Raw genomic sequence first — 13,572 nt, forward strand, 5'->3', positions numbered from 1 at the left:
CGGAGACCAGGGAGCATGCTCAGAAGGTACCAAGACTCTGCCCCAGCCTGGAACAAACCCCCTCACACAGAAGAGCCACTTGCCATGAGCGTCAGGACTTGCCATGAGCGTCAGGACTTGGATTCCAAGGACGCTGATGGTGCAGGAAGTGCTTTTAAGCCTTGCTGTGGCTCTTTTAGAAAAATAACACCAACCCAACCAGGGTTTATCAGAAAATAGGGCCTTGGTCAAGCTATTTCCAAGACCTGTTCTGCCCTTTCCAGCCAGTGTCACGAGAGAGCAAGCCTCCCTCTTACTCTCGAGCATTTTCCGTGACTGGATGAACGCTCCAGCACTGGGGATGTTGTTTTGATCATATTAAAACACAAAATTAATGCAGCCATTTAGCCTGACCCCAAAATGTCTGAGGAAACAGAGCAGGTGGAGAATGAATTATTCATCTCTTTGGAATCCATGCTCACAAAATATGTTGAAAATAAATTGGGTTTTCCTCCTGCAATGGGGCTGTTTCACCTGAGGGGCTGAGAGTTTGAAAACTGGAAATTGACTGGCATTACCTTGACCCCCCCCCACAGGAGACATTTGAGGGAAACAGCCTTGTGGACACCGACGACAGCCACAGGAGATTCTACACTGGGTGTCTCGTCCTGGGCAGAGAGCAGCCAGGGGCGGTGGGCAGAGCCCAGGGCCCAGGAAGGCAGAACTGGGCTGGAAATCCCAGGCACCCACCTGCCCTACACGTGGCCTACCAAATTCCACCTTTCTCATCTGCATAACGGGCTTGCTGAATCAGACAGTGATGTCAGAGTGCCGAAGGACTTGGCACCTCCATCGTTTGACTAAACCAAACGATGCTGACTGGGGTCAGGGTCTGGACCTGGTTCTATCGGCAGCAACACTTGCTGGCCCTCAGTCACCCCAGCCTTCCAGCTAGACATCACCCTTCAGGGTGGCAGGAGAGCCAGAGTTGCCCAAGAGCTTTTAGGAAGGAGGGGGGCAGAGAGAGGGAGGACAGGAACCGGGAGGAAACAGGGGAGCAGGAGGGGAGGAGTTGACCCTGCTGTTCTCATTTGGGCCATTCTGAGAGCTGTGAGGTGCATCTGGTCGTGGTTGGGTTTGCATTCCCTGATGGCTTGTGGCGTTGAGAGACTCCTGTGCTTGTTTGCTTCTCTAGTGAGGTGTTAGTACCTGGACAGCACTGTGTGTCTGGCCCAGCTCTGCAAACCTACCACAAAGACAGATGAGACTCCACTCCTGAGGGCATCTGCTGTCTGGAAGAAGCGAGCCCTCATCCACGGGATGCTGTTTGGTAAACAGAGCGGTGGAGCCCTGGCCAGGGCTCTGTGGGAGGCCTTCTCTCTTACCGGTGGGGAGGAGCCCCTTGTTCTGAGGCCTAGAAAGTTCCCAAAGTACTACAAGCTCAGAACTCCTTGTTTCTTAACTGAGGCTTTACTAGCACCACCATGTCCTTGGCGTGGTTCACAGCCCCGGGACGCAGCCGGTGCTGATGGACATGGCTAATCTCCCCACTACAGGCCTCTGCTGTCTTCACTATAGGGTCAGGGAAGGCTCCCAGGGGGCAGAGGTGGAGCCAGATCTCAGTAATGAGTCAACACAAGTCAGTTCCAGGGTGAGGGCACCCAGGGAGGCTGCCCCTATCATGGCACAGGGAAGTCAGTGCCGAGCACAAGGATTCCACATTTGATGTGATCTTCAGCAAACACCCCTTTAGGGTACAAGGACAGGTTCTGTGGGACGGAGACGAACAGGTAGGCATCACTCCTAGAAAGTCACTTCCTGTCTTAATATGACCTCAAAATGGGTCAGTCAGCTCAGGAGAGGTCCCCCGAGGAACCTCAGTGGGGCTCAGTGGGGAGTCCTGCTCACAACTTCTGGTCAGCTGCAAAGCGGGGCTGCAGTCCCAGGCCCAGGGGGTAGGGCAGCCACAAACAGGTGCTGCAAACAGCCCTAGACAGACAATCCAGCCAAGAGGCCAAAGGACAGAAGAGTTCCCTTCCTCCAGACCTAGAAAGGAACGTTTGGGAGTGCCAGCAAGCTGGTATCAGAAATAGGCCCTAGGGAAGTACTGTTGCTCAGAGAACAGCAGAGGGCTTTAAGAAGCGAGGCCTTCCAGGCCTGGGGCCGGGGTTGGGATAGGCCCCAACACCCTGCAAGGGCTGCGACAGGTGAGGGCCAGTGCCACCGCCAGAGCCCGGGCCTGCAGTGGAGAGCAGGCCCGTGAGTCCACCTCATGGTTTGGGCAAAAGCTGACCTCCTGATGGGGCCTGCAGGGCTCCTGACCTTCAAGGGAATATACAGACTACAAGCACCTTGGCCTGCACAGTTCCCCAAAGCCCAGAAATGCCTTTCTTGGCTCCAGTTTGCAACATTCCCTGTCAAGACCTGTGCGCTGCTGAGTAAGGGTGAAGTGGGTTCCGGGTGCCCAGTCCCTACGTCAAGGTCACTGTCTTTCGTTGGAAAAGAAGCTAGCAGCTCGGTGCAAGAAGAGGGCGAGCACAAGGCTAGACCACAGGAAGGGGCCTGAGGAGTAAAAGAGCCCCTCTGAGCTGAAGCTGACTTTCCTTCCAGTCGCAGGCAAAGGAGGCAGTGTGGCTTCCCACAGAAACCAAGCCCGAGCCACAGTTCCCCAGCCCAGCCCACTGGACAAGCTGGGGGCAGGCCCCAAGAGATGGGGGGCTGGGCTACCTGCAGGCCAACCCCTCACTCCCTGGGCCAGGAGGGAAGGGCAGGGAGGCCTGGCCTCCAGTGGAAGGCTGGCACAGCAGACACGAGAGCCAGCTTCCCGGCCTGCTAATTAATTGCTTCAAAAGTCTGTGAGGAGCAGCCGAAGCCCAGAAGCGTCTGCCTCCAGACAGTGGCGTCTCCTCTGAAGAGCAGCTTTGTCTAACTTTTTTTTAATGTTTGGAAACCAAAGGCTAACCTACCTAATCTCTTGATCTTTTCCTTCTCCTCAGAGGCAGCTCATTAGCAGTTTGATAACAGGTGGTCTGGGGGGTTGGGAAGCAGAGAAGGGGCTGGGAGAGAGATCTGCTCCCCCCCTCCCACACCCACCTCCCACCTGCTCTGTGAGTCCAGCTTCTGTAGCTGCAGAGGCTTCCCTCAGTTGAAAGAGGGCTGCTCACAGCTTGTCCTACCCTACCCTGTCCCCGGCTTCACCTAACACTCTGTTGCGCTTGAGGGGTCGCCCCCAATCGCACCAGACCAGACCCTCCGGAACACCTCTGAGGCAGAAAAGCCTAGGGGTTAGTGCACAGTCTGACCCAAGTTCAAATTCACAGTCTTCCGTTTCAAGATCTGGAGCAAATCCCCGCTGAACATGCACCTCACTCTCCCACCTATAGCACAGATGTTCAGGGCACCATCCACAGGGGTGGTTGTGAGAACTAAAACACACGCCTCTAGCACAACTTTGGGATCCAAGCCACCCTAGCTGCTGTTTTCTCTCCAACCCTTACCTGAGTCTACAGTTAGGTGTTCCCTGTGTGACTCATGTAACCTTCCCGTTTAACGACGGGTAGCTCCATGTAGGTTAAGACTTGATGGTGCCGAGCCTAGTGGCAGACCCCCGGTAAGTGCTCAAGAAGTGTCTATTGAATGGTGGATGATGGGTGGCAGTGAGGATGAATGAATAGATGGGTTAGTGGCGAGTGGTAGATAAACAGAGGAAGCAAGGGTAGATGGATGATTGGCATGGTGAGTGGATGAAAGATAGGTGGAAGGAAAGATGAATGGGTTCATAGGATGGGTGGGTGGGGGATGGATAGAGGGATGGATGGATGGTGGAAGGGTAGATGGAGGAATGGATGGTGGTAGGTGGTTGGGTGGATGGATGGACGATGGATTAATAGTCGATAGACTCGTGGGACCAGAGCGGCAACTCCACTCTCTTACCCACTAAGATTCCTGCAAGAGGCATCTAGTCCATTCTTGTCAAGAACTCCACCTCCACTGAAACTGACCAGTGTGGACGTTAGGTTGTCCTGGGATCACAGCTATGTACAGGGCTTCCAGCCTTCGATTTTGCTAATGACTGCCAGACAGCATCCTGTCTCCCAGGTACACACTCAAGCAAACAAGGTGAACCACATTTGTGAGCTTGGGAAGGCTGCTCTGACACCATGGTATGGGGGAGAACCCTGCTGTGTCTGGTACAGGATGGGAGGGTGTTGGCAGAATGGGCTCAGCGCAGCCCAGTCATGTTTGCTCAGAATGAAGGGGCTAAGCGCTGCCTGAAGGAAGCTCGAAGGAAGACTTCTTGCCTCCTCCCACTACCTCCCCTTCTGAAGGTCCCGCCCTCTGTCCCCTCACCTTGTCCTTAATCTCCTTCCCCAGACTCCCAGGTAGGCTGGTTCATTCATGCTGGAGTTGCTCCTCCACAGTTTGGTTAAAAAAAAAAATCATTTATTGTCTTCGTTGCTTGGGAAGTTATCATCTCAGGGCTGCAGCTTCCTAAGGCGTTGCCATGGAGATGAATTTTCTGTCATAAATAAAAGTATTCTGGGGTCAGGAGATCTCAAGCATAACTAGGACAGATTTTGAGGGAAAATGCCAGAATTTTTGAGACACACGAGATGATTTGGGCTGCTTTTTTCCAGAGGGTGTTTTTCAGGCTGTTTTGAATTTGGCACAGGAGTTCTGGAAGTGGATCTGTCCCTTCTCTGTCCCGCCATTCAGCAGTGCTCTGGTCTCTTGGTCCTTCCTCCATGGTACGAGACCTGACCCCTGGGGGCAACTTGTATTTAGAATCCAAGTTATGTTGTCTGAGGGATGTCTGGAGGACCCTGAAGATGGGCTAGTTCCCAGAGATCTCCAGGCCACGAGAAGAATCTATCATGCTATAACCTCAGATGGATCTCCCTCCCTCTCTAGCCCCAGGACTCTGCACATTCCTCAGGCAGCCCCCCTGAGGCTGGAGTCTGCTCAGGTATTTTCCCTCCTGCCACTTCCTAGGCACTGGACCTGTCCCCACACGCTCACTTCCCACCAGCCAAGAAGTTCGCTTTAGGGATTTCCTTTTGTTCAGGGTCACCACAGGTCAGCGTTTAAGGAGGTGGGGGAGGTGGAGACAGCATTGGGAAGGGAGGTATGCAGGTCTGAGGGGCCCCTGGATGCCACCCAGGCCGACAGTGCAGGCCTGCAGCCAAGGGCTGTTTGCCAACACCCCCCCCACACACACATACACCCTGGTATTAGGTAAACACAAGTCCCTCTGCCCGCTTAGGCCCCAGGGTCATGCCTTATACAAAACAGTCCCAGTGACCTGGGCAGCTAGAACCCTCTATGGCCACTCCCTGATGTTCTGCCTGCAGGGAGCAGTTCTAGGTCTCTGGGGTCTTTCCATGTAGCTTCAATCCCAAGGAAAGTAGCTTTAGTCCCAGACACTGCCACTCCAAAAAACAGGAAGAGGGAGGAAGAAGGAAGGAGGGACAGAGAGGAAAGAGGGAGGCAGAGGTTGCACAGTTAGTGACCAGCTGTACAGTGAGTGACCAGGCTCCCTCCTAGCCTTCCTAAACCTGGAAGGGCTCCCCAGGCTCCCCAAGGGCTCTTTGGCTCCTGATGGCGTAGATTCTCTATACACAGCCCTCCATGAGGAGCAAAAACAACAGAGGTGGGTACAGAGCTGCCCTGATGGACACACACCACCATCACTACCACGGTCAAGGTCAGTGGGGCTGCTCTCTGAGACTGAACAGGGGTCATCCTAATGGCAATGACCCCTCAACATCTCACAACATAATGCTCTGGAACTTCCTTTTTCTGCTGGAGGGCGACATCTGCATTTGCTAATGCAGCCCACATATCACAATGGGAACTCCCAGGCCAGGCAGTAGCACCCACTGGCAGGGAGCAGTGGGGTGAGGGGTAGGTGGGAGGAGGGTGGTGAAGTGTGGCAAGTGCTTTTGCATCAGAAATACTGTGTGCCAGGAACTCAACCATATCCAGCAGGAGTAGAATACAACAGGGTCATTTAAATGTCCAGAGAGAGAAGCTATCGGGTCTGTGCCTAGCCAGCTGTCCTTGCTAAGCCAGCAGGAGCCATAGCTTTGAAGAATATGCAATAACTTGGAAAAGTGCTCTTCTCACCAGTGGCGGAAAAACAGCAGATGTACGTATAAGGAGCCCTTAGAGGAAAACACAAAATACCTTATGGTAAATTTTAAGATGAATGAAAATGAAAACACATACACCAACATTTGCACAATGCAACTGAAGTGACACTAAAGTGAAACTAAAGTGAGAGGGAAAATGATAGTTCAAACTCCTGTATTATAAAAAAAAGGAAGATCACAAATCAATAACTGAATTTTCCAACTTAAAAAACTAGAACAAGAGCAGTCTCAACCAAAAACAAGCAGAGGAATGAAATAATAAAGAGAAATAAAATAGATATTAGAAAAATAGGTAAGGATATTAACAACATCTAAAGTAGATTCCTGGGAAAGATCAACAAAACTGTTGAAACTTTAGGCTACAATGACCAACAAAAAATGAGAGAAGACTCAAAATTGCTAAAATCAGGAAGAAAAAAAGGGGCATTGCTACTAACTAATAAAAGGAATTATAAGGGATGTGCTGAGCAATTGTTTGAAAGAAATTAGATAAGCTGGATGAAAAAGACAACAACTAGAAACTATTGAAACTGACTCAAAAAGAAATAACTTCAAGAAAAGTTAAGACCTATACTAAGCAAAGAGATTGAATTAGAAATAAAAAAGCTTCTTACCAAGAAAAGTCCAGGACCAGATGTCTTCACTGGTGAATTCTACCAAATATTTTTTAAAATTAACATCAATATTCCAAGCTCCTCCAAAAAATAGAAGGAACTCATTTTCGTAGACTCATTATTTTTATGCGTGGATACCCAAACTAAATATAATCACATTACACAAAAAGAAAAAACTATAGACCATGATTCTTTATATACACAAAGATTTAAAACCCTTTATATTAGCAAGCTAAATCCAATATAAAACAATGTTATAGACCTGACCAGGTGGGATTTATCCTGGAATGCAAAGTTGGTTCAACAGGCAAAACTGAATATCAAATATATGCCATGTTAATAGAATAAATAAAAAGGCATATGATGCAGAAAATTCATTTAACAAAATCCAACACCTTTTCATGACTATATGCATAAAGCCCAAACTAGAAATAGAAGGGGATTTCCTCATTCAGACATAGAACCTACAGCTGACACCATACTTAAAGGACAAGCATTTCCTCCCCCGAGATCAGAAGCAAGATAGGCTGTCTGCTCCATCCACTTCTACTTAGCCTGGTACTAGAAGTTCTAGTCAAGTAAAAAGGAAGAGAAATAAAATGGGACTGGAAAGGAAGAAGTAAATCTACCAACATTTCCAAGATTTTAAAATAGCCTTGTATATAGAACATCTTAAGGAATCCAAACATACACGCACACAAATATCACAGCTGGTAAAAGAGCTCAGGAAGACTTCAGGATAAAAATCAGTACATAAAGTCAATTGCATGATGATCAATCTAGACTGGCAATGACCAATCCAAAAATTAAGTTAAGAAGGCAAATCCATTCATAATTGTAGTAAAAAGGATAAAATACTTAGGAATAAATTTAGCAAAAGAACTGCATACTGAAAAATTCAAAGATATCATTAAAAGAAACTGAAAACTTTCAATACATAGAAAGGTAATCTGGATTCATGGGTTGGAAGATATAGTACTAACATGGCCAAAATACCCAAACTGATCTACAGATTCAACACAATCCCCATCGAAATTCCAGTTACTGTTTTTGAAGAAATTATCAAATTGATCCTAAAATTCAAATGGCAAGACAAGGGGTCCAAAATAGGCATAATGCTGACAGAGAACAGGATTGGGGAACTTGCTCTTCCTGATTTCAAGCTTACTGTACATTAAAGTCATAAGACAGCCGAGTATTGGCCTATGAGTGATCAATGGGGCAGAACTGAGAATTCAGAAACAAGTCCTTACATTTATGGTGATTTCATTCTTGACAAGAGTATTATATTAAAAAAATTCAATAGGGAAAATTAGTCTTTCAACAAATGGATATCCACATGCAAATGAATGAAAGTAGACTCCTATCTCACACCATATAGGAAAACTAACTTTAATGTAATAAAGGCCTGTAAGACCTAAACTACAAAACTCCTAGAAGAAAACAAGGATGTAAGTCTTCATCACTGTGCCGCCTACAAGCACCACGTGCACAAGATGTTGGACAACTCTAATTCAATGGTTTAGTCACCTCAAAGATGGGGACACTAAGACCCAAAGAGAGGGTGACCCTGTCTGAGGTCATGACCAGCAGTACAACCTCCCTTCAACACTAGACTGAGTCAAGGAGCCATCTTGACATGCACTCTCTATTGAGATAAGAATGACTGAATGAACTTTGGAAGACCCAGCAGCTATGGCCACCACCCTCACAACTGTCTTGAATTGAGGCTTTAATTTCTCGGTCATCTGGCCCTGGAGGAAATCTGAGTGGTGGGGCTGGGTTCTGGGTAGTTGTGATTCCTGGGGGAGGGGACTGAAGATTGGGGTTCTGGGAGGTGGGGTCTAGATTGAAAAGTTGTTCTGGGAGAAGATAGAATTTCCAAAGCCCATGCAAGCTGAGATTGTCTTGATAAGGCACAAGCACCCCTTCTCAGGTGGCAGTTGCCTCTGCAGGAGTGCATGTCCTGGCAAGTCTACAGTGGCTCCTTCTCTGCGGAATGCAGCTGTGGGGAAGGCCCAAAGTCCCTCCCTGGTGCTTCTGGGAAGCCTGAGGACCCTCTGCAGGGACACTGTCCTGCTCCACAGGTGCCTGCTCTTCTCTTCCAGCACCTCTGAGAGCTTTCAGGGCCTCACAAGGACTAAGACGGCACCGGTGCAGCTACACAGAAAGTCATGGTCCCCTGTATGTTCCCAGCCAGCCTCCAGGGCTCTCAGACAGGCATGTCATCCCCATCCACTGCTCACCCCCCACATGGCCTCACACACAGTGCTAGAGACCAGTGCTTCTTAAAACTTCAGCAGAAAGAATGGTAAGGGAAATCCAAACCCTACCTCTGGCCCCAGGCCCTCTCTCCCCCTAAAGAAGTGCCATGCGGGGACTCAGAAGTCCTGCCCAGCTGTGGAATTCTTGCCCCTTCATGGTCAGATGAGGTCTGTCAAGGGTCCTGAGGACCCAGGCCCTCAGGGAATAGTGATGGCAGCTTGAAGCCCCTGCTCCATGCCAAGGACTGAGGCAGGGGTGTAGCTCCTGCAGAGTTCTATCTACATACAGCTCCCCCATCCAAGTCTGGGCCCTGCAATGGCAACCCCTGGCCCCTTGGGACAGTGCAGGAGGCACTCAGTGGGAGGCAGAGCCCTCTCTCCAACTGCACATGACATTGGACACTCTGGTCTGTGCAGCACCTGGTAGTGTCCCAGTGTGGCACAGCTATGCCGAGTCAGGTGTCAGTGAGGGCCAGCGGGTCCCTGGCTTGCCACCCCAGCGTGTTGGGCAGGGGCCGCGGGCAGCAGGGACCGGCCTCAGGGACGGGTGTCTGGTGCGTGGCAGGGCAGCCCTCCCAGGAACGCTGCCCACTAATCGGCAGGCCAGGGGCCAGATAGTGAATACTCCACATTTTTTGGCGCCTCAAGGGCCTGGTTGGAAACAGTCGCTGTTTTATTCTGCAGAAACCACACGCTTTGCATCCCAGAGCCTCACAGCGAGTGGGGGTGGATTCCAGCTGTGGCTGTCAGTGGGGTGGGGGTGGGGGTAATCTGGGGTGACAGGCCATCACTTCTCAGGTCAGGCTAGGGCCTGGGCCCACCCATGGCTCCATTCAAGGTCTCTATCAGCGCAGCCGAGGCAATAGGAGATGGAGGAACCCAGATCAGAGGGCACTGAGACCAGGCTCTGAGCAGCCTGCTGCTCCCTTGGCCACTAGGTCTCTCTCAGTGGCCACTGAGGGCCTAGAAAAGATTCAGATCATGTCCTATGGCCAAGGATTCCCAGCTGACAAAGGCCTATTTCTTACTACCAGGAAGCCTAAGGGTGATGTCCTCCCCATCGGGGTAGTCCCTGGGTTAGTCAGACTGGTTTGTAGTCAGACAACCTGGGCCTCATTTCAGCTCATGGCTAGCACATCCAAGATCAGTGGGGAGAACATTCAAGTTCAAGCAGGGAGGTCACACAAGAGCACAGAGCCGGATAGACCAACAGAGGAGGAGCAGAGGCCTGGTCTCACATTCTGATCTTATGGTCCCCAGCAAGTGGCAGCAAAAGGTCCACAGATGCCAGTCTTTATAAATAGGCCTTCCCTGTTGGGGTGCACTCAGAGTACTTGTTCTGCTTTCCAGACCATAGACACCATAAGACAATGTCTGGCCCCTGAACTTCTGCATGGGAACCCCACGGACTGAGCACCAATACTTGGCTGTGATCTGCACCCCATCAAACACACAGACCCTGGGAGGCCAGAGTCTGAAATGAGCAGAGAACGCAGGAGAAGATCCAGGTTCCCTACTGCATGTTGAACTTCATTGTCAGAGTGGACTCCAAGGGGTGAGGGAAGCGCAGGATGATGTGTTTGGAAGGATAGAAAGCGCGGGTGACAGGGCCATGGTGATGAATGTAGTTTTGCTGGATGCTGTAACCCCTGCATTTTCACAGCCCACCCCCTCAAGGCCCAGAGCAGCCTCCCCTGCAGGGGCAGTATTGCGACAGATTAGGCTTCCTGCTCATCTTTTTGGGTACCTTAGGGGTTCTGAAACATCCTTCTCATGTGCATAGGGTAGATAAATGGGTCCCCTCTCATCTGAGGGGAGATAGTTTCAAGAGGTATTTCCAAAACCCTAGGGGGCCTCATTCTTGGATGAGGGGTGACTCATCCTTGAATCCCCCTAGTAAGCTATATATCCACTAAGATAGCATCCAGCAGCCCACTTGTAATCTTTCAATGGTACCCCAATTTTCTTGGGACATCCCATCCTTCCCCATTTTCCATTCTGTACTTCTGGTAGGATCCCATCTTATCACAGGCTGGCACAGAGGATCCTAGCTCAGTCCATCATGACATATAAAGCCCTCAGAGGTTGACTGGAGGTGGTTGCCTGGTTGCCTGGGCCAATCGCAGGGAATCTGGGACTCTGCCACCAGGGCAAACCCAGGACCAAGGCTGAGTGACCACTGCCATCATATGGGTACCCAGCAGAAGAGTTGGCCAGGGCGCTCAAAGCAGGTCTATCTCAGCTACCATGCACTCAACACAAGTATTCACAACCCAGAGGGGCTACAGTGGCCCAAGCTTATTCATGGGGCACCCAATTCACCCAAAAGATTCATTTAAATCAACATTTCTTGGGCTTCCCTGGTGGCGTAAGGGTTAAGTCTCAGCACAATTACTCCTGGGGCCTGAGTTGAATACCAAGCCAGGAAGCTGACCCACATGGCACAGCAGATCTCTCCTTTCACCAGCTGGTCCCCTCAACATTGTATTTCCATAGATCGGCCTGCTTTGCTCCCCACACCTTCCTTCAACCCTAAGCAATGCAAGGAAGCCCCTTTGAGGTTTGTCCTTGACCCCATTTCACCCACATCTCATGCCAACTGGAGAGCAGATACCAGAGGCCTCCCACCCAGAGGTCTGTCTGAACCTTGCTTGCCGCTAGGAATCCCAAGGCTGCAGCATGGCCTTGACAAGAACACAGGGACCTGGCCGGCCATCCCGACAGCCACTCTTCCAGAAGGTTCCATGGTCACAGACAGGAACACCAAGCTTAAGGAGGCACCCTGGATGCCTGGAACTTGACCTCACTGGCCCTGGAGGGACCACTGACCACAAGGCAAGAACAGGGTAACAGAAGCCTATAGACTGCCAAGCAGGAAGAGCGGAAGTACCATCCCTGACTGGCAGAATTTGCACCTAGCACATTTCTCCTCTGCAATGTTGGGCCCAGAAACTGGAAAACAAAGATCTGCTGGGCAGTGTGGTATGCTCCAGCATAGGTGAAGATCCAGCCCTAGCTGTCCCTACACATCCCTGCACTCAAGTACCACGTGGCCCTTGCTTCAGTCTGAGAACCCCCCCACTTGCAGATGTGGCCACTGAGGCAGAGGCCCCGCTTTGAGGGCACAGGGCTCCAAGAAACATTAGGTGCCAACCCTGAGCAGGACACCGGCTTTTCGGGGGAACCCATACGCAGCCGCGGGTCAAGGGGACCCAGGCAGGGGTGGAAAGGCCAGAAAGCAGGGTAAAGCCTGGCAGGTACAGCCTGGAGCCACATGGCTGCAGCTCCTTCCTGGCTGGGTGTGAGCTCATGCTGCTATCCTGTGCTCATCTGCCCTCTGCATGGGTCTCCAGGGAGGGGCTGGGTGCCATGGTGCCCCTGCTCTTGCCCAGCAGGGCAGGCCCAGTCCCCGTAGCCCAGATGCCCCCTAGCAAGACTGTGGCTCCTAGACCTCCAAGGTGTTTCCTCCGCCCCAAGGGCACACCAGACTCTCCCCACCAGCGGTTTAATGGCTGCATCACTCAGCAGCAGCTTTGCCCAAAGAAAGAAACACAGAGGGGTGTCCTCCTCATCTCACAGAAACATAAATACGTAAATTACATGTTTGCACATCTAACATCAGACGTTTATTCACGGCACAGCATCAAGGAGCCTGAGAGCCCAGCCCTGGGGCCAGCGCTCCACAGAGGGAGGTTGTCAGCAAGAACAGGGCCCGTCCCTACCAAGCCCCAGGCCTCCCCGTCATCATGCTGAAAGGCCCCGCGCTGCAGGCAAAGAACGACCCCATGAAGACGTGCTGCTGAAGACATTCCTTTATGACACATCTTCATAAACACAAACACCACAGACGTTCGCAGTCACAACCCACGGGCAGCAAGCGATCCTGATGGTTACATGAGCCTCGAGGTGAGGGATGACGGGCAGCAGGCCGGGGGCAGCGTGGTGCTGCCTGGGCACTGGCTCTGGAGAGCAGACAGCGAAGCAGGTTCCCTTGGTGGAGTCAACGCTTCCTCGTCCACGGGGCTGCTCTGATGGGCGCAGGCCTCCCCTCAGGAGGCCACAGGCTGTCGGCCACGTGTCCTTCTTGGGCCCGCTCCTGGTAGGTTCTGGAATCCCAGGAACAAGCTGCATTCCTCAGGTTCTCATCATGGGGCAGGCCCTGGGCAGTGCCTGAGCAGCTCTAACCTCCCAGTTGCCAGCAGGGAGCCTCGAGCCACGAGCCACGTGCAGGGAGCCTCGAGCAACCGAGCCACGAGCCAGCGCAGGGGCGGGTCTAGACTCGGTTTCGCAACTAAAAAATGTGACCACAGGACACTTTTCATGTGTATGGGTTTTGTTGCTGGGTTTTTTTTTTTTTCTTTTGGTTCAAAAATAAACATAACAGGCTCTCAGGTATATAAAACTGGTAATATTAGATAAAAATACAAATTCACCTTTACAAAACAAAAAACAAAACAGCACACACGCACGTTTCCATTGAATACACATAAAGCGTAACATCTTACCAAAAATAAAGAATTTCGGTTCTGTCCAAACACTGGCAGCAGCAGGGAGCAACCTCAC

The sequence above is a fragment of the Condylura cristata genome, unplaced genomic scaffold (genome assembly GCF_000260355.1).
Source record: "Condylura cristata isolate star-nosed mole 26May11 unplaced genomic scaffold, ConCri1.0 scaffold00024, whole genome shotgun sequence".
In the NCBI taxonomy this organism is placed as follows: domain Eukaryota; kingdom Metazoa; phylum Chordata; class Mammalia; order Eulipotyphla; family Talpidae; genus Condylura; species Condylura cristata.